Source organism: Canis lupus, chromosome 22 (assembly GCF_011100685.1).
Source record: "Canis lupus familiaris isolate Mischka breed German Shepherd chromosome 22, alternate assembly UU_Cfam_GSD_1.0, whole genome shotgun sequence".
NCBI lineage: Eukaryota > Metazoa > Chordata > Mammalia > Carnivora > Canidae > Canis > Canis lupus.
The window spans coordinates 50,164,012-50,185,119 of record NC_049243.1 but is presented as its reverse complement, the minus strand read 5'-3'; the positions used below and the strand labels follow the sequence as shown (position 1 = coordinate 50,185,119).

General features: G+C 40.9%; 1 protein-coding gene and 2 pseudogenes across 1 annotated transcript in view; 2 read left to right on the top strand and 1 right to left on the bottom strand.

Annotated features, from left to right (window-relative positions):
- Positions 1-21,108, bottom strand: part of PCCA (propionyl-CoA carboxylase subunit alpha) — a 462,758-nt gene that overhangs the window by 405,389 nt on the left and 36,261 nt on the right. The window lies entirely within an intron of this gene.
- On the top strand, positions 10,032-11,019 carry LOC100688851 (annotated as a pseudogene).
- Positions 18,512-21,108, top strand: part of LOC100687654 — a 39,217-nt pseudogene continuing 36,620 nt past the window's right edge.

Here is a 21,108-nt window from a genome sequence, read left to right as displayed (position 1 = left end):
GTGGTAAGAGAAAACGCTCTAGGTCTAGAAATCAGAGCTCAAGTTCTCCCACTGCCTGGTAATATCTGCATGTCGGGAATTAGCCAAAATCAGGGACAGTTTCTGTTGCTTGCTAGCAGGCATCCTTATTAGTGCAACTACAAAGGGCCAAACCTTGTGCTAGATATCTCAGATTCTGTCTCTTTAATCTTTACAAGAATCCTAAAGGCCTGGGATCCCTGGGTGGCTCAGCGGTTGAGCGCCGCCTTCAGCCTGGGGCGTGATCCTGGAGACATGGGATCAAGTCCCACAGTCCCACGTCCCACAGTCCCACGTCGGGCTCCCTGCATGGAGCCTGCTTCTCCCTCAGTCTCAGCCTCTCTCTTTCTCTGTATGTGTGTCTCTCATGAATAAATAAATAAAATCTTTAAAAAAACAAAAAGAAAGAAAGAAAAGAAAGAATCCTAAAGGCCCATACATTATTCCCACTTCGAAAAGCTGAATTTATAGAGAGCTAAAGTCATTTAGATAGTAAATGGTGACACTAGGATTTGAACCTGCAGCTGGCTATCTCCAGGGACTGGTCTTATGCTTTGTTATATTACAAATTTGTCGGGACGCTTGGGTGGCTCAGCCATTGAGCTTCTGCTTTTGGCTCAGGGTGTGATCCTGGAGTATCATGCTCCCTGCATTGAGCATGCTTCTCCTTCTGCCTGTGTCTCTGCCTCTGTGTGTGTGTCTCTCATGAATAGATAAATAAATCTTTTTAAAAGAAATATTTATTAACATACACAAGAGAGAAACAGTATTATGACCACCAGGCCCTCGTTACACAGCTCCAACAAATCAACATTTTGTAAATCATGCTCCATCAATTCCCCCTGTTTCATCTTTTGCTAGAGTGTTTTAAAGCAAATCTCAGACATCAGGTCATCTTGCCTTCATATAGGCCAGTAACAGGGGCTCTGATCTTAACTATTTTGATACTCCTTCTGAGTCACCTTGAGAGAGTTACAAAGCTAGGTATGTTACAGCATGGCAAATGCCTAAAGATACAATCAAAATATTCAGGGATATCAGAGACATGACATTTAATGGAACTGTAAAATTAAGTAGGAACTTTCATGACAGACAAAAAGGAGTATCAGTTTCACAGTATTTCTCATTGAATTTATCTAAGCCTGGAATCATTTCCTACCAAGAAATCTGCTTCTCTTTTTTTCTTTTTCTTTCTCCCATTTTTAACCTTTGGATTGGTTCACCTTAGATCCTATCTGCTTTGTCTTATAGAAGTTCTTTTCATGAAAGTCATTTGTGGCAGAAACTACTTGTCCCTTATCTATTTGCTACTCATTCCTTTAATAAGAATTCCTAAATTTTAGCTATACACAGGCAACCCATCCAAAGGCTACAATATCTAGCCTCCTTTACACAAGATGTGGCCATGTGACTAAGGGCTGGCTTATGGAATGTAAGGGTTGTGCCCTTAAAGAGTAGAGGCATGCCCTCCATTTCCTCTGCTCTCCTTGAAATTACACGTGCTGGTGAGTGCTGGAGCAGTCTTTTTTTTTTTTTTTTTTTTTTAAGATTTTATTTATTTATTCATGACAGACACACAGAGAGGGAGAGAGAGAGGCAGAGACACAGGCAGAGGGAGAAGCAGGCTCCATGCAGGGAGCCTGACGTGGGACTTAATCCCAGGTCTCCAGGATCTGGCCCTGGGCTGAAGGCGGCACCAAACCGCTGAGCCACCCGGGCTGCCCTGGAGCAGCCATCTTAACTCCAAGACAGGATCCTGAAGACAGCAGAACAAAAGATGGGGGGAGCCCAGGACCCTGACACTGTGGAGTCATCTTACCATAATGCATAGAAGGTTCTAGGACAGAAATAAAGTTTTATCTTGTTTAAAGAACTTATTTCTGGCTTTATAATACCAGCCAAAACTGTATCTTAACCAGATCATAATTTAGTATCTAGAAGTGAGGTGCTGACATAATGAAACCTGAAATGAATGGTAATAACAGTGACCACCCCCAAAAAGCAAAGCAGAAGCTGAAAACTGATCACTCTTTTTGCCAGGGTACCTCATTGGTAAAATGGTTACTTCAAACTTTTGGACAATCTCGCTATTGGTAAAATGGTTACTTCAAACTTTTGGACAATCTCGCTATCACTATCTCTGATACAACCTGTACTTCTTACATGGTGTTTTCAAAGGAACAGTGGCATTTTAAGTTGGATAGTCCTACCCTGTCTGAGCTGTGCCACACATCTGGGATGTTTCTGATCTCCAAATCCACTTCCTGGCTGAAATGTCTGAAAACAGTTGTTCCATATATTTTGTCCACTTTATCAAAAGTGATGGTTATTCAATCCAGAAGCAGCCTGGAGTCAGTTACCCCATAACGGCCAGAAGCGTGTCTTTTACTCAGAATTTTGAAAGTATCCTTACATCATTTTCTAGCTTCCAAAATTGCTCTTATTCTTTTTTTTTTTTTTTAATTTTTTTTTTATTTATTTATGATAGTCACAGAGAGAGAGAGAGAGAGGCAGAGACATAGGCAGAGGGAGAAGCAGGCTCCATGCACCGGGAGCCTGATGTGGGATTCGATCCCGGGTCTCCAGGATCGCGCCCTGGGCCAAAGGCAGGCGCCAAACCGCTGCGCCACCCAGGGATCCCAAATTGCTCTTATTCTTGATCCGATGTATCTTCCTTCTTACAGTTACCTGGCCCCTATGCCTTGTGTAGTGGGTATGGAATAGAGAATAAGTCGGGGTTGCAAATGATGTAATCATGAGCAAGTATTAAGTCTCTACTCTACCAAGAGACCCTGATCTTTGAGCTACACATATTTGGCTCTCTTTGAGTGAGTACCTCTGTAAACCAGGTATACTGGATTGGAAACTATGTTTCCTGAAACCATCTTCCCTGTATGGTTCCTGGTTAGATTTAACCAAAAGAAGAACTTGTAAAATACTTAGAAGGGAGGAGTAAAGCAGTAGCCATTTCCTTTGTAAGATAAGGAACAGTTTCCTTTTCCAAAGTTTCAGTTTGTCCTCAGACACAACCCTATATCCACTTTGTTTTTCCCAACTGCTAAGCCCTGATGACCCCCAGCAACTCAAGGCCCACCACTGGATGCTTGACTGCAGACCCACAGATGAGTAACTATCCAGAGGTAACTATTTCTTTTTTCTTTAAAACTTTATTTATTTGAGAGAGAGAAAGAGAGAGTAGGGGAAGGGACAGAGAGGGAGGAAGAGACAGAGAATCTCAAGCAGATTCTGCACTGAGTGCAGAACCTGAAGCAGGGCTCCATCTCATGAACCCAAGACCATGACCTTAGCCAAAACCAAGATTTGGACACCTAACTGACTGAGCCACCTAGGCACCCTCAGATGTAACTGCTTCTTATTGACCCCTCCAGGGGATCCTTCTCATTCCCATTTGGCAACCAGGTATGTTTGGCTTCTCAGCTATCCCTCAAGCTCCAACTTGTCTACCTTGCCAATGTATCAGGCAAATTATTTTACTATCTCTTTCTTTGATCTTCTGGAAGGAGCCTATAGCCATTGACTAATGTGAAAATGCACCAAAGGAAGGAAAAATAACCAGAGTTTTCAGGAATTGCTGGCTCTGAAGTGATACTAATTCCTAGAGACACAACATGCCATTGTATCCCACCACTGAAAGTAGAGAATTTGACACAACTGTTTTGGTTTTGTTTTTTTAAGATTTATTCTTTTGAGAAAGAGAGAGCAGAGGGGAGGAGAAGAGGGAGAGAGAGAATCTCCAGCAGACTCCCTGTTGAGTGTGGAGCCCCAGGCTCAGTGCCAGGACCCTGAGATCATGAGGCCAGCTGAAATCAACAGTTGGCCACTCAATTGATTGAGCCACCCAGGCATCCAGCACAACTATTTGAGTGATGAAGGGGTGGACTGTGACAGGGACAGCTCATTGTCCCCTGATATCCATCTTACTCTCATTAGTAAAAGAACTCTCACAATTTAACTGGGTACATGGTAAGAACTACATTTCCTTAAGTAAGGACTTCCATGGCAGCAAGAGTGGCCAGGTTACTAAGTTTTCCCCAATGGGATGTAAGCAAAAGTGACATGGACAACTTTTGGGTTGTGTCCTTCAAAGGAAGAGGCATGTCTTCCACTTTCCCTTCTTTTCTTCCCAGCTTGCCAGAATGCAGGCAAAAGAGAGTTGAAGAGATGGCAGAAACTAACTGCTCTCCAAATATGTTCATTATTCCTGAGCACACTACTAGGCAACATTTCCTAGCCTCCTTTACAGATAGATGCAGTGAGATACTTGCATTCTGGCCAGTGGAATGTGAGTGAAAGTGAGATATACCAACTTCCAGGCTAGAGTCATAACTTCCATGCATTCCTTCACACCCTTTCTCCTCTCATCTGCTGAGACTGCTGGAAGGCGCTAGATAGAAGGAGCACTGATATCTCAATAACTAAGTAGACTAGGATTTTTCTTGCTGTCCCACACTAAACTGTGACATGACCAAGAAATAATTTTTTATTCACTTAAGCCACTGAGATTTGGGGATTACTAGAACAGTTAGTCTACGCAGCCTAATAGAGCATTAATAGAAGTAAATAAAATAGACTAAAAAAGACTTTCATACACATCAGAAGGGAAAAGGTTATATTTAAAAGCAAAGTAGATTTTCTTTTCCAAAAATGGAATAAAAGGATAGCTAATACTGGGACACCTGGGTGGCTCAGGGGTTGAGTATCTGCCTTTGGCTCAGGTCATGTTCCTGGGGTCCTGGGATTGAGTCCCACATTGCGCTCCCCACAGGGAGTCTGCTTCTCCCTCTGCCTATGTCTCTGCTCTCTCTGTGTGTCTCTCATGAATAAATAAATAAAATCTTAAAAAAAAAGAATAGTTAATACTAAATTATATACTTCATTAATTTTGACAAGAATTATTCAAAATCAAAGTACTGAAAATATTTTTTCACCATTACTCTCAATGAAGTAGACCACTGCTTAAAAACTGTTAGAATTGGCACAAAAACAGACACATAGATCAATGGAACAGAACAAAGAACCCAGAAATGGACCCTCAACTCTACTGTCAACTAATCTTCAACAAAGGAGGAAAGAATATCCAATGCAAAAAAGATAGTCTCTTTAACAAATGGAATTGGGAAAATTGGACAGCCACATGCAGAAGAGTGAAACTAGACCATTTCCTCACACCATACACAAAATTAGACTCAAAGTTCATAAAAGACCTAAATGTAAAACAGGAATCCATCAAAATCCTAGAGGAGAAGACAGGCAGCAACCTCTGTGACCTCAGCCATGGCAATTTCTTGCTAGACACATCTCCAAAGGCAAAGGAAACAAAGGCAAAAAATAACTATTGGGATTTTTATCAAGATAAAAGGTTTTTGCACAGCAAGGAAACAGTTGACAAAACAAAAGACAACTGACAAAATGGGAGAAGATACTTGTAAATGTCTTATCAGATAAAGGGCTAATATCCAAAATCTATAAAGAACTTATCAAACTCAATACCCAAAGAACAAATAATCCATTCAAGAAATGGGCAGAAGACATGAAACAGACATTTCTCCAAAGAAGACATAGAGGGGTGCAGCCTGGGTGGCTCAGAGGTTTAGCGCTGCCTTCAGCCCAGAGCATGATCTTGGAAGACCTGGGATTGAGTCCCACATCAGGCTCCCTGCATGGAGCCTGCTTCTCCCTCTGCCTGTGTCTCTGCCTCTCTCTGTGTGTCTCTCGTGAATAAATAAAATCAAAAAAAAAAAAAAGAAGAAGGAGAAGACGACGACGATGATGACATACAAATGAGGCAACAGACACATGAAAAAATGCATAACATCACTCAGCATCAGGGAAATACAAATCAAATCCACAATGAGATACCACCTCACACCTATCAGAACGACAGATGTCAGCAGGAATGTGGAGAAAGGGGAACCCTTGTACACTGTTGGTGGGAATGCAAGCTGGTGCAGCCACTCTAAAAAACAGTATGTAGGTTCCTCAAAAAGTTGAAAATAGGGCAGCCCTGGTGGCCCAGAGGTTTAGCGCCAACTTTGGCCCAGGGCGTGATCCTGGAGTCCCTGGATCAAGTCCCACGTTGGTCTCCCTGCATGGAGCCTGCTTCTCTCTCTGCCTGTGTCTCTGCCTCTCTCTCTGTGTGTTTCTCATGAATAGGTAAATAAAATCTTAAAAAAAAAAAAAAAAGTTGAAAATAGAGGTACCCTATGACCCAGCAATTGCACTACTGGGTATTTACCCCAAAGATACACATGTAATGATCCAAAGGCACCTGTACCCCAATGTTTACAGCAATGTCCACAATAGCCAAACTATGGAAAGAGTCCACATGTCCACCAACAGATGAATGGATTAAGAAGAGGTGGTATATATATATATACACACACACAATGGAATACTGACTCAGCCAAAAAAAAAAAAGAAAGAAAGAAATCTTGACATTTGTAACAATGTGGATGGAACTACAGGGTATTATGCTAAGCAAAGTAAATCAATCAGAGAAACACAATTATCATATGCTCCCACTCATATGTAATATCTAAGAAACAGAACAAGATCATAGGGAAAGGGAGGGAAAAATAAAGCAAGATGAAATCAGAGAAGGAAACAAACCATAAGAGACTCTTCTTAATCATAGGAAACAGGGGCTCCTGGGTGGCTCAATGGTTGAGTGTCTGCCTTCGGCTTGGGTCACAATCCCAGGGTCCTGGATGGAATCCCACATTGGGCTCCTGGTGGGGAGCCTGCTTCTCCCTCTGCCTGCATCTCTGCCTCTCTCTCTTTCTCTCTCTCTCTCTCTGTCTCTCATGAACAAATAAATAAAATCTTTTTTTTTTAATTTATTTATTTATGATAGTCACAGAGAGAGAGAGAAAGAGGCAGAGACACAGGCAGAGGGAGAAGCAGGCTCCATGCACCGGGAGCCTGATGTGGGATTGGATCCCGGGTCTCCAGGATCGCGCCCTGGGCCAAAGGCAGGCGCCAAACCGCTGTGCCACCCAGGGATCCCACAAATAAATAAAATCTTAAAAAAAAAAATCATAGGGGGCAGCCCGGGTGGCTCAGCGGTTTAGTGCCGCCTTCAGCCCAGGTTGTGATCCTGGAGACCTGGGATCAAGTCCCACATCTGGCTCCCTGCATGGAGCCTGCTTCTCCCTCTGCTGTCTCTGCCTCACTCTCTTGTGCTCTGTGTCTCTCATGAATAAATAAGTATTTTTTTTTTTAAATCATAGGAAACAAACTGAGGGTTGCTTAGGGGAAGTGGGGTGGGGGTATGGGGTAACTCGATGATGGACATGAGGTGGACTTGTGATATAATGAGCATTAGATATTATATAAGACTGATGAATCACTGAACTCTACCTCTGAAACTAATAATACATTATATGTTAATTAATTGAATTCAAATTTTAAAAAACTGTCAGAATAAGGGGTGCCTGGGTGGGTCAGTTGGTTGGGCATCCATCTCTTGATTTCAGCTCAGGTCATGATCTCAGGGTCATGCAATTAAGCCCTGTAAGGGGCTCTGTGCTCAGTGAGGTATCTACTTCAGATTGTGTCTCCATCCTTTTCCCTCTGCAACTCCATCAAATAAATAAATCTTAAAAAAAAAAAAAAACTTGTCAGAATAAAATATACATTAACAATATCAAGAACAGTATCAATCCTATGAATAATAACCAAGGTATCTAAAAATGTGGCAAGGATATCTTAAAGAATTCAGTATTAGAGTAGGCTCTAGAGAAGGAGTTGCCTTTTTCTGTGTAAGTAAAAATAAATATTTCAGGCTTTGAGAGGCACATAAGTCTCTGTTGCATATTCTTTTTGTTCTTTCTTTAACAGCCCTTTGAAATGTAAAAATTTTTAAATTAAAGTCTTAGTTTCTAATCCTTATAAAAAACAGAAAGGAGGCTGAATTTGTCCTGAGGTATGCTCTGCTACAGAGGAGTGCTATACTAAGTGCACTCCAGGAACCAGTGCCAATTGGCCAACCATGGGAGAGTTCTATGACAGTTCTGTAATATCTTCTAATGATTCAAGTATATATCCCAATACACAGTCTATGGTGTATTTGTTCAGGATGCTGTAACAGATATACCATAGACTGTGTGGCTTAAACAATAACTATTTCTCACAGTTCTGGAGGTTGGGAAGTTCAGGATTCTAGAAGTTCATGTTCTGCTGGGGGCTACTTTCTGGTATGTAGATGGCCATCTTCTTTTATCCTCACACAGTGGAGAGCAGAGAAAGAGGAAGCAAGTTCTGAATGCTCACTCTATGCCAGAGACTGTTCTGAGCAAAAGAGTGTTTTGAGACAAAGCTGAAGGAAGAGGAAAGGCCAGATCCTGAAAGCATGTATTATGCTATGGAGTTTGGGGTTTTCATCTTCAAGGTCAGAAATCACAATGGAGCAAATGTGGGCCACATATGGTACAAGGCTATATTTGGTTTTAGCCCTCTGTGTGGTTGTGTGTGTGTGTGTTGCACACACCTGTGTACACAGGTGTGCTTGTTAAATTAAATTAGTCAACTAGGGACGCCTGGGTGGCTCAGCAGTTAAGCATCTGCTTTTGGCTCAGGGCATGATCCTGGAGTCCTAGGATCGAGTCCCACATCGGGCTCCCTGCATGGAGCCTGCTTCTCCCTCTGCCTGTCTCTGCCTCACTCTCTTGTGCTCTCTGTCTCTCATGAATAAATAAATAAAATCGTTTTTAAAAATTAGTTAGCTATATTCAAAATATGGCAGCTTTCAAATGAAATTCCAAATTTTCTACTTCTCTTGAGATACTGAAAGATTTAACAATGCAGGGAGTGATTCCCACCTGAAAACATTCAAAGGCATCTCCGTGTGCCACACTCAACCCTTTATTTGTTCTGTTTAGGTGCTTGTGTTCTACATCCCTGTTTTTTGGGGTGGAAAACCTGAAGCATCTTAATCCAGGAAGCAATACTGTATTTGCATTTTAGAAAATTGGGGCACCTGGGTGGCTCAATCTGTTAAGCATCCAACTCTTGATTTTGGCTCAGGTCATGACTTCAGGGTTGTAAGATGGAGCCCTACATCCGGCTCCATGCTGGCCTGAAGCCTACTTAGGATTCCTTCTCTCCCTCTTACCCTCTCCTCCCTCTCCCTCTCTAAAAAAAAAAAATAAAAATAAAAAAAATATTTTACACCATTCTAGAACTAGTGCAAGATAAATCTCACAAATATAAGATGCAGCATGCATAAATAAATAACAAATTGCTGAAGAATATATACATTTGGACACTATTTTCACAAAAGCTTTAACATATGTGAAACAATCTCATATTATTGGAGAACACATACGTAAGAAAGGGACGAAACAGTGTATGGGAATACTAGTCTTAATTTTGAAAGACAAGTTGCCCTTCCTGAGGGAGTCTGTGTTTGTTTCCTAGAGCTGCCATAACAAAATACCACACACTGGGTAGCTTAGACAACAAAGATTTATTTTCTCACAGTTCTGGAAGCTAGAAACCTAAGACCAAAGTGCTGGCCATTCCATTTCTGGTGAGAATTCTCCCTGTCTTGTAGACAGCTGCCTTCTCATTGTGTCTACACATGCATTTTCCTGTTGTGTCTGTGTTTGTAGAGGGAAAGAGATCTCCTTAAAAAAAAAAAAAAAAAAAGAAAGAGATCTTTTAAAGTCACTAATCCTGTCATTTCAGAGTCTGACCTAATAACCTCATTTAACTTTTAATTACTTCCATAAAGGTCCTATCTCCAAATACAGTACCATTGGGGGTTAGGGGTTCAACATATGAATGGGATGGGGGATACGTTCAGCCCATAACACTGTCCCATTAAGGGTCACACAGAGTACCCTCTTTGCCCATCAATGAAAATTCACATGTGTGGCATCTGGCTCCCGCTTTCACAGCCATTGAGCTCCATAGAGCTCCATAGAGACAGCACCGGGGCAAATGAGAGCCAGACAGGTACTGGGCAACTCTGTTGAGGAAGATAATTAAACATGAGCCAAGGAGAGCCTAAGAAGCCAACAGGCAAAATGTCATCATATGCATTCTTTGTGCAAACCTGCTGAGAGGAGCACAAGAAGAAGCACCCAGATGCTTCGGTCAGCTTCTCAGAGTTTTCTAAGAAGTGCTCAGAAAGGGATCCCTGGGTGGCGCAGCGGTTTGGCGCCTGCCTTTGGCCCAGGGCGCGATCCTGGAGACCCGGGATCGAATCCCACGTCGGGCTCCCAGTGCATGGAGCCTGCTTCTCCCTCTGCCTATGTCTCTGCCTCTCTCTCTCTCTCTCTCTCTCTCTCTGTGACTATCATAAATAAATAAAAAAATAAAAATAAAAATAAAAATAAAAATAAAAAAAGAAGTGCTCAGAAAGGTGGAAGACCGTGTCCGCTAAAGAGAGAGGAAAAGTTGAAGACATGGCTAAGGCAGACAAGGCCCATTATGAAAGAGAAATGAAAACTCTTGAATGTATCTCCCATAAAGGGAAACAAAAAAGAAGTTCAATGATCCCAATGTGCCCAAGAAGCCTCCCTCGGCCTTTTTCTTGTTTTGTTCTGAGTATCACCCAAAACTCAAAGGAGAGCATACCGGCCTATCCATTGGTGATGTTGCAAAGAAACTGGACAGAAAAAAAAAAAAGAAACTGGACAGATATGGAATAACACTGCTGCAGATGACAAGCAGCTACTTATGAAAAGAAAGCTCCTAAGCTGAAGGAAAAATACAAAAAGGATATTGCAGCATACCAAGCTAAAGGAAAGCCTAACGCAGCAAAAAAAGGGAGTTGTCAAGGCTGAAAAGAGCAAGAAAAAGAAGAGGAAGATGAGGAAGATGAAGAGGAGGAGGAGGAAGATGAAGATGAAGAAGATGATGAATAAGTTGGTTCTAGTGCAGTTTTTTTTTTCATGTCTATAAAGCATTTAACCCTCCTGTACACAACTCACTCCTTTTAAAGAAAAAAATTGAAATGTAAGGCTGTGTAAGATTTGTTTTTATTTGTTTTTTAAGATTTTATTTATTCATTCATGAGAGACACAGAGAGAGGCAGAGGGAGAAGCAGGCTCCCTGCAAGAAGCCTGATATGGGACTTGATCCCAGGACCCCGGGATCACGACCTGAGTCCAAGTCAGATGCTCAACCACTGAGCCACTCAGGTGCCCCTAAGATTTGTTTTTAAACTGTACAGTGTCTTTTTTTTGTATAGTTAACACACTACCTAAAGTGTCTTTAGATAGCCTGTCCTGGTGGTATTTTCAATAGACACTAACTTTGCCTGGTACAGTATGGGGGTTGTAAATTGGCGTGGAAATTTAAAGCAGGTTCTTACTGGTGCACAGCACAAATTAGTTATATATGAGGATGGTAGCTTTTCATCTTCAGTTGTCTCTGATGCAGCTTCTACAAAATAATTGTTGTTCTGTTAACTGAATACCACTCTGTAATTGCAAAAAAAAAAAAGCTGCAGCTGATTTGTTGACATTCTGAATGCTTCTAATGTTTCTGCCCAGGGAAGATTATTAGAGATGCAGTGACCAATGTTTCTATTAGGGGCTAGTCATGTAACCACCGTCTGCTCAGCATGTACCAAAACTCCAGATACCCAGAAGGAAAGCAGGTGTTCAGCATAAGCCACGTTGTTTGCACAGTCTGAGCACAGTGAGCCACTCTTACCAGTGGGGAACAGTGGGAACACTCCCAAAATCCAGCCAAGGGCTAACTATGCAAGCAGGCCCTTCTAAGTATCACTTCAGGCTTGCTGTGTTAACTCTCTTCTGCACACTTACCAATGACCCCCTCAGCTCTGCTTCATTGCTCTTACTTCCTTATTAAAGATCGCTAAGGGATCCCTGGGTGTCTCAGAGGTTTAGCACCTGCCTTCTGCCCAGGGTGTGATCCTGGAGTCCCTGGATCGAATCCTGCATTGGGCTCCCTGCATGGAGCCTGCTTCTCTCTCTGCCTATGTTTCTGCCTCTCTCTCTCTCTCTGTGCCTCTCATGAATAAATAAATAAGATATAAAAAACAAAAAGATTGCTGAGATATCCAATGGCTAAGCACTAAAACTGGTACAGTTTTACATAAATTATTGTTTCTAGGATTAAATACCATTATTAATCAAGACCAATCATAGTATACCTTATGACTTAAAAGGCCCTGGAGGTTTATCGGTGTCCTTACAGACCATAACATGTTCTCTCCCAAAGTAACTATTGATTACATTCTTCTAAATTAATTATATGTCATACTTCAAGAGAGGATCCTACCCTCTTCCATCCTTAGTAATTAACCTAGTAGGCAAGCTCTTCAGTCTTATTACCACAGCAAAGACAGCTTGGTGACCACCTTACTCCAACAATGGATGTGGAAACACTTCAAAGCATAATCAAGGATGTTTAAAGTACATATTCTAACCTGCTTGCAACAAAATCCTGGCAAAACTAAAGACAGAAAAGAGAATAGAACCAAAGCTTCTCCTTTTAAAAAAAAATTATTTATTTATTTATTCATTAGAGACACACACAGAGAGAGAGAGGCAGAGAGAAGCAGGCCCATTCAGGGAGCCCAACATGGGACTGGATCCCAGGTCTCCAGGATCACACCCTGGCCCGAAGGCAGCACTAAACCGTTGAGCCACCTGGGCTGCCCTGAACCAAAGCTTCTTTGAGCACCTCCAAATGCATGGTAAAAAATTGCCCCAACATCGGGAAATGAATGTGTTTTGGTAACTGTGTGTTTATTATCGGAATCAAGTTCTCTCTTTTCAGAGAGCCACAACTTTACCAGCAGCATAGACTTTCCTACTTAAAGAATCTTAACATCCTCTCTCTCCAGGGAAGAAACATTAATTTCATTGAAATTTTCATTAAAAAAAAAATTTATCATTAATGAGTTTTATAAGGCTCAATACTTCACTGCCCATATCATCCTCCATCCTCAGATAATACAGAAAAGACAAACAGAATTCTCAACTCTAGTTAAATTTTTAGAAACTCTGGAACTTGGCCTAAATTGTTGCCTTTGGTCCTAATGACAATGAAATCAACTGCATAGCTGGACCATTGACTCTCAACCTATTAATAGTTAGGCATCTTACCTACCTGTAAATGTCCCTAGTTATACACTTTGCCTTATTACAGGCTGATAGAGCCAGATATTACAAATGACTTACATGATATATTCAGTTAACTTTTTTAAAGTTATGGTCAAGTATAATTAATGTAAGATTTACCATTTTAACCATTTTTAAGTTCAGTGGTATTAAGTACATTGATATTGTATAAACCATCACCACCATCACCACCAAAAGTTCTACCATTGCTAGAACTTTTCTCATCTTGCAAAATTGAAATTCCATGTTCATTAAACTGCCCCTTTCCTCTTCCCCTAGACCCCAGCCACCATTATTCTACTATCTGTCTCTATGAATTTAACTATGCGAGGTAGCTCATGTAAGTGGAATCAATGCACAATTTTATCAACAGATATGAGTTGCTTATCTAAAACATCCTTCAAGGGGATCACTGGGTGGCTCAGCAGTTTAGCACCTGCCTTTGGCCCAGGGTGCAATCCTGGAGTCCCGGGATCGAGTCCTGTATCAGGCTCCCGGCATGGAGTCTGCTTCTCCCTCTGCCTGTATCTCTGCCTCTCTCTCTCTATGTCTATCATGAATAAATAAATAAAAATATTTTAATAAATAAATAAATAATCCTTCAAATCCTTCAATAATCCCTATTCACCATTTAAAATCCAGAGGAGGGATCCCTGGGTGGCGCAGCGGTTTGGCGCCTGCCTTTGGCCCAGGGCGCGATCCTGGAGACCCGGGATCGAATCCCACATCAGGCTCCGGGTGCATGGAGCCTGCTTCTCCCTCTGCCTGTGTCTCTGCCTCTCTCTCTCTGTGACTATCATAAATAAATAAAAAATTAAAAAAAAAAATAAAAATAAATAAAATAAATAAAAATAAAATAAAATCCAGAGGAAAAAATTTTAAAAATAAATAAATAAATAAAACCCAGAGGAGGGCACCTGGGTGGCTCAGCTGGTTGGGCATCTGCCTTTGGCTCTGGTCATAAACCCATGAGTCCCTGCATAGGGCTCCCTGCTCAGCGGAGAGCCTGCTTCTTCTCCTCCCTCTGCCCTCCCACTCCCTGCTCCCCACCACCTGGCTCATGCTCCCTGCTCACTCTCTCTGTCTTGCTCTCCCTCTCAAATAAGTAAATAATATCTTTTAAAGAATGAAAATAAAATAAAACCCAGAGGTGTCATCTTAAAAAGACATGAGAAAAACACTGCCCTTGAGCTCAGTAGAAATTGTGCCTTATAGGCACTATTCTTAATAACTAACACAGCACCTATACCCTAGTATGTTGATCCTTGCTTCCTGTGTGTTAATGAAGGAGAAAGACGCCCTCCTTGACTCAGAAAGACTGTTCCTGCTATAGACCTCAACCGGAGAATTCTTAGGAGTCCTCCAGAAGCCAAAAACTGCAAGAAAACAGCTTCCACTCTAGACTATCAGAAAAAACTAATGACTGCACAAAGGCAACCACCCAAGACCCAGAGAACATGGGAAGTGAGGGTACTGGCACCACACATGGTCACGCTTCAATCTGTATGCATGTTTTAATTTTCCTAGGTATTTTCCTTTACCTCTTTGGGTTTAGGTTCTGAATTGTTGACAGCTTGTTACCTCTTAACTATGGTACCTAGAAGCAATGGTTTGCTGGAGCCAAATAGAATCAGCTAAGGGGAATCAATTGTTGAGTTGTCAGGAGCCTTGCTGATTAAATTCTTGAAAGAAATCAGCCTGTGGAAACATTTATGCCATGGAAAACAGAAAACTACGTATCAGGGCCTCCCCGACTCCTGCTTTCCCAGAGAATCTATCGTTAAATATTTACCAGCACACCACTTCCTAGAAGGTCCCTGTCCTTTAATATTGTCCTTTGCATCCTTAGTCACTCCCACACATATGTCCAACTGATGACAGTTTGCTGATGATATGGCTAACATACACTGTCAAACTGCTGAATTTGTATTCACTTTCCTTTGGGAGACCACCCAGCTTCATTTGGGACCATTCCTTCAGTCTGGGTTGGTTTCCTAGGTAACTGGATGCAGTCATGAAGCAACTTTTTGGATGGCAAACACCTCATAGGCCAGGCAACCAGGAATCTGAAACTCCTTATCACATTGTACCGGAAAGGAAGAGTCCTATATTCACTTGTAAATCTTCCAGGAGTGCTAGTCTTTGCAAGGAAACTTTCACAGCCACAGATCTTTACAAAGTTGGAAACAGATGGTGTACACTCAGGGGTCATCCCATCTTTGCACACCTTACAAGATGGCACGCCATGAAGGCTCAACCTGGAGCTCTCACTTTAGATCTAGCTCCTGATTTCTCCACTCTAAATTCAGTCACTGATGCTGCACTAATCTTGATGAGTGACACAATCGCTCAAAGTACCACAGGACATCTTTGCCCACAAAAATTGGGGGCTGCACTGAAAACTAGCTGCCAGTTCCTTTCAGACCTTGTTTGGCTCAAGGCAAGATGTTCCTTACTAGAGAGAGATGAGAAGATACAGAGTATTTCTCAATCTTGTCTGAGAAGTGCAAGCACCACTGCTTGTCAGTGCAAGCCCAAACAACTCAGCATGGCCCTGTTTCATTCCTGCCACCAGAAAACTAAAACTACCCACACATGTGGAGTGATCCAAACTCTTCACTTTTGGCTCTCACTCTGAGCACTTACATTCTTTCTTAAAGCAGACATTGAGGGAGGCCTGGGTGGTTGAGCGTCTGTCTTTGGCTCAGGGCATGATCCTGGAGTCCCAGGACTGAGTCCCACATCGGGTTTCCTGCAGGGAGCCTGCTTCTCCCTCTGCCTATGTCTCTGCCTCTCTCTCTCCCTCTATGTCTTTCATGAATAAGTAAATAAAATCTTAAAAAAAAAAAAAAAAGGAAAAAAAAGCAGACACTGAGTATTTTGTCTTAAAAAGAATGCTTCATTTCAGGCTGGGCTACTTTTCAGGCTGAGGAACTTCATGTGCTGAACAGTGATAGTTTAAACTCCTGTGAAATGCCAGGCTTAATTCAACTAATTATTTGTACAATTATTCATTTAATGTATGTATCTACTGTAAATTCTATTGCAGTAGGGTCTCTACCTTGATTATTTACTGTTGTATCTCCTATGCCTGGCTCACATACTAGGCACTATATATAATGAGTTGATATTGACAATTCTGACTCAAAGTTATCATCACAGAGATTTTCCTTTTTTTTATTTTTTTAATTTTTAAAAAAGATTTCATTCATTTATTTATGAGAGATACAGAGAGAGAGAGAGAGAGAGAGAGGCAGAGACATAGGCAGAGGGAGAAGCAGGCTCCATGCAGGGAGCCTGACGTGGGACTCGATCCCAGGTCTCCAGGATCAGGCTCTGGGCTGAAGGCGGTGCTAAACCGCTGAGCCACCCGGGCTGCCCTCCTTTTTTTTTTTTTTTAGATTTTACTTTTTAAGTAATCTCCACTCCCAACATGGGGTTCAAACTCACAATCCCGAGATCAAGAGTCACATGCTCTACCCACTGAGCCAACCGGGTACCCTTATAGTGCTTTTTTTCCTTATCTTCCTAACTTGGAAATCTTGGTTTCTAATAACATTAATAGTTCCTTATTTGTTTTATTTTATAATATGTAAAAGCACAAGAACAACAATATTACCTGACAATAAACTTATTGAATACAGTTCAAAATATCTTCCTACTTTTATTTGTCCTTAGACTTCATGTGGGGAAATTGTTACAGTGTTTTATGTTCCAAAATAACTTTTAAGTAATTATTTTTTCAGGGCCCCTAGCTGGCTCAGTCAGTGGGGATGTGGGTTGCAAGTGATCTTGATCTGGGGGTTGCAAGTTCGAGCCCCACATTGGGTATAGAGATTACTTAAAAATAAAATCTTAAAAAATATATATTTTCTCAGTGTGATTAGTTGGTTTTTTTTTTTTGTTTGTTTGTTTGTTTTTTTATGATAGTCACAGAGAGAGAGAGAGAGAGAGGCAGAGACACAGGCAGAGGGAGAAGCAGGCTCCATGCACCGGGAGCCTGACGTGGGATTCAATCCTGGGTCTCCAGGATGGCGCCCTGGGCCAAAGGCAGGCGCCAAACTGCTGCGCCACCCGGAGATCCCCGTGATTAGTTTTTATAGTCAGTTCCACTCAGTGGTTTCTGTTTGTGTTCAATTTCAGGGTTTTTTTCTTATTTATTTAATTTTATTTTTTGAATATTTAAATCATTTCCATGGTTCAGATGTCAAAGCTACATTAAAAGGGTAGCCAGGGAATTGACATTTTGCTCTCACCTTTACTCCTTTACACCCATTCTACCCATACTCAATAAGGAATCATTTCCACTTTCAAAAATATCTTGTTTATTCTTCCTTTTTTCATAAAAATAAGTATATATATATGTACAAGTATATACAAATATGTTTATGTGTGGATATGCCCTAGATTATTCAATCATTCTTCTCTTGATGGATACTTGGATTTGTTTTCAAGCTTTTCTGATCACAAATAATTTCACAATGCAGAGTACATGCATATCATATTTTGCATATGTGAAGGTACGTTTTCAGCTAGGTTCCTAGAAACATAACTGAATCAAAGGGCAAATGCACATATAATAATTTTGTTAAATATTGCCCAATTTTCCCTCCAGAGAGGTCTTACCATTTTTCAATCCCACTAGCAATGTTTAAGAATACCTATTTCTGGGGCACCTGGCTAGATCAGTCACTGGAGCATGAGACTTTATTTGGGGGTTGTGAGTTTGAGCCTCATGTTGAGTGTAGAGATTACTTCAAAATAAAGTCTTTTATATTTTACTTTATTACTATTTTTTTAAGATTTTAATTACTTACTCATGAGAGAGACAGAGAGACAGAGAGGCAGAGACACAGGCAGAGGGAGAAGCAGGCTCCATGCAGGGAGCCCGACGTGGGACTCGATCCTGGGTCTCCAGGAGCAAGCCCTGGCCAAAGGCTGCGCTAAACCACTGAGCCACCTGGGCTGCCCCACTATTATCTTTTTAAGTAGGTTCCAAGCCAGCACAGAGCCCCAACACAGGGCTTAAACTCACAATCCTGAGATCAAAGTTGAGTTGAGATCAAGAGTCAGCTGCTTAACCAACTGAGCCATCCAGGTACCCCCAAAATAAAGTCTTTCTTTAAAAAAAGAATATCTGTTTATCCCTAAGATTACCAACATAGTGTGATGTCAAGCTTTGGGACTTTTAGCAGTCTAGAAGTGGAAAGGGTGTGAGATTTTACCTTCCTTGCATGATAACAAGATAGCCTTAGTGAGTGTTGCCAGAAGACCTTAGACTCTTAGGTCAAAAACAGGAGAATCTATTATTTATGGTAGAGCTGGAGCCTGAGCTTCATGTTGGCATTGGTTCATCTTGCCCCTCAAGTCCCATGGGGATGAGGAGGAGCAGCCTAGGTAGATGCTGTGTCCAGGTAAGTTTGTATCATACCAGAGGAACAGTGAGCCTAGGAAACCACCGAACTTATATAAGGGAGCTGCTACAAAACCCACCCAATCTTTACTCCCAAGGAAGATATTATTATCCTAGTCAGAAAACAAATCTGCCCTCCACTGCATTTGCATTGCTTTCATGAAGAATGATGCTGAGCACTTTTTCAAATGTTTCAAAAGCAATTGCCTTTCATTTCCTGTGAACCATCTCAACATTTCTGGCAATTTTCCTACCAGGTTTTTGTCTTTGTCTTTTTCTTTTAACAGTTGTATTATTAAAAAACAAAAACAAAAACAGTTGTATTATACTATAATTTACATAGCATGATGCTCACCCATTTAAAGAGTACCATTCAAGGGCACCTGGGTGGCTCAGTTGGTTAAGTATCTGCCTTCAGCTCAGGTCATGATCTCAGGGTCCTCAGATCAAGTTCCACATCAGGCTCCCCATTCAGCTGGAAGTCTGCTTCTCCCTTTCCTCCCCAACCAACGCCCCCCCCCCCCCGCTTGTGCTCTCTCTCTCTCTCTCTCTCTCTCTCTTTCACTCTCTTTCTCAAATAAATAAAATATTTTAAAAAATATTTTATTTATTTATTCGTGAGAGATACACAGAGAGAGAGACAGAGACAGGCAGAGGGAGAAGCAGGCTCCGTGCAGGGAACCCGATGTGGGACTCCATCCCAGGACCCCGGGATCATGCCCTGAGCCGAAGGCAGACGTTTAACTGCTGAGCCACCCAGGTGTCCCATCAAAAAAATAAAATCTTTAAAAAAATAAATAAAGAGTACCATTCAATCAGTAGTATATTTACAGATATACAACCATCACCATAATACAACTTTGGAACATTTTTAATACCCCCTAAAAATTCTCAGTAGTCATCCCTCATCCTGAACCCCCAACCCTGCCCCATCCAGTTCTAGGTGACCATGAATCTATTCTCCATATCTATGGATTTACCTATTCTATATAGGTATAGGTTTCATACAAATGGTATCACACAGTACGTGATCTTTTGTGACTGGCTTCTTTGGCTTAGCATGCTTTTGAGGTTCATCCATGTTGTAGCATCTATCAATACTCTTCTTTATTGTTTATGTATTTTTTAAAGATTTTATTTATTTAAGAGACAGAGAGAGAGCGCATGAATGGGTGGACGGGAAGAAGGAGAGGAAGAAGCAGACTCCCCATGAGTAGGGAGCCTAATATGACTTCATCTTAGGACTCTGGGATCATGACCTGAGCAGAAGGCAGAGGCTTGATCAACTGAGCCACCCAGGCACCCCCTTTGTTACCTATTGATAGAAATTAACTATTTTGTGTAATTTAAACTGAAAATATTTTCTGCCAGTTTTCCATTTTTCTTTTCACTTTTATTATGATGATTTTGCCAAGTAAAAGTTTTTATCTATCTATGTGTACATATATATAGATAGATACATAAGATATTAGATAGATAGAGATAGGCTTAAAGGTACCAATCTCTCTCCATGGCTTCTGGAATTTCAATTATAATAGAATGGCTTTCCTCATGTCCATGTAATAAAGAAATCGACATTTTATTCTTGAATGTATCTTTTCTTTTTTTATATATATATTGAAATGACTGATCTATTTGGAGTATATTTTAATGTAAAGTAAGGGAATAAATCTAGATATGTATTTTTTCAAATGACTCTCCAGTTGTACTAATACCTGTTTTTTTTTAAAGTTAATCTTTCCCCTCGATGATTTAAGATGATTCCTTTGTCAAATGCTAAATCTCCACATATACTTGAAATTGTTTCCATTGGTTTCTCTGTTAGCAGGCATCAACACCACATTGTTTTAATTATAGGGTCTCTACCATAATTTTTAATATGTGGTAAAACCAAACTCTCTAATTGCTCTTCCTTTTGAAGACATTCATGAGTATTCTTATTTATTTTTCCATATGAAGTTTAGGATCCAGTGCCAGGAAAAATTCTGCTGGCATCTTTTTGGGGAATTATCCTAAGTTTATACATTAACTTGGAAAGACTTAAAATATTTATGATGCTAATTGGTCCTATCCAAGAACAAGGAATGTGTTTCTATTTTTGTTTAATCATACTTTTGTGATTTTTCAGGACTCTTTCAAAATCTTCCTCATATAGGCTTGATCCATAATCTCTTAAAACACAGAGTTTCCCATTATCTATGTAACTAGATCAACAGAGTATGGTCAACCATAGTAGCAGCCTCTTCTCTTTGAGAAGAGATTAGGAAGTGAGCTGAGAGAGAGGGAAACAGAAGGGCAAATATCTTCTATGTTCTACTCTCTCTGAGTTTTGTTCTGTTAGCCCCACTGAGGATTTTACTTACATGTATGTTGGTAGTTATGCTACTATATAGCACTCATTGAAACATTGTCTTTCGTAAGCTTTACTAGATAGTATGGCTGAGTATAGTGTGGGATGGGAAAAAAACTAGAGATTGAATATAGGAACCTAGTATATAACAGGGCTTTGGACTTGAGTTATTCCATTTTTTACTCAAGTCAAGGCTTGTAATGGAA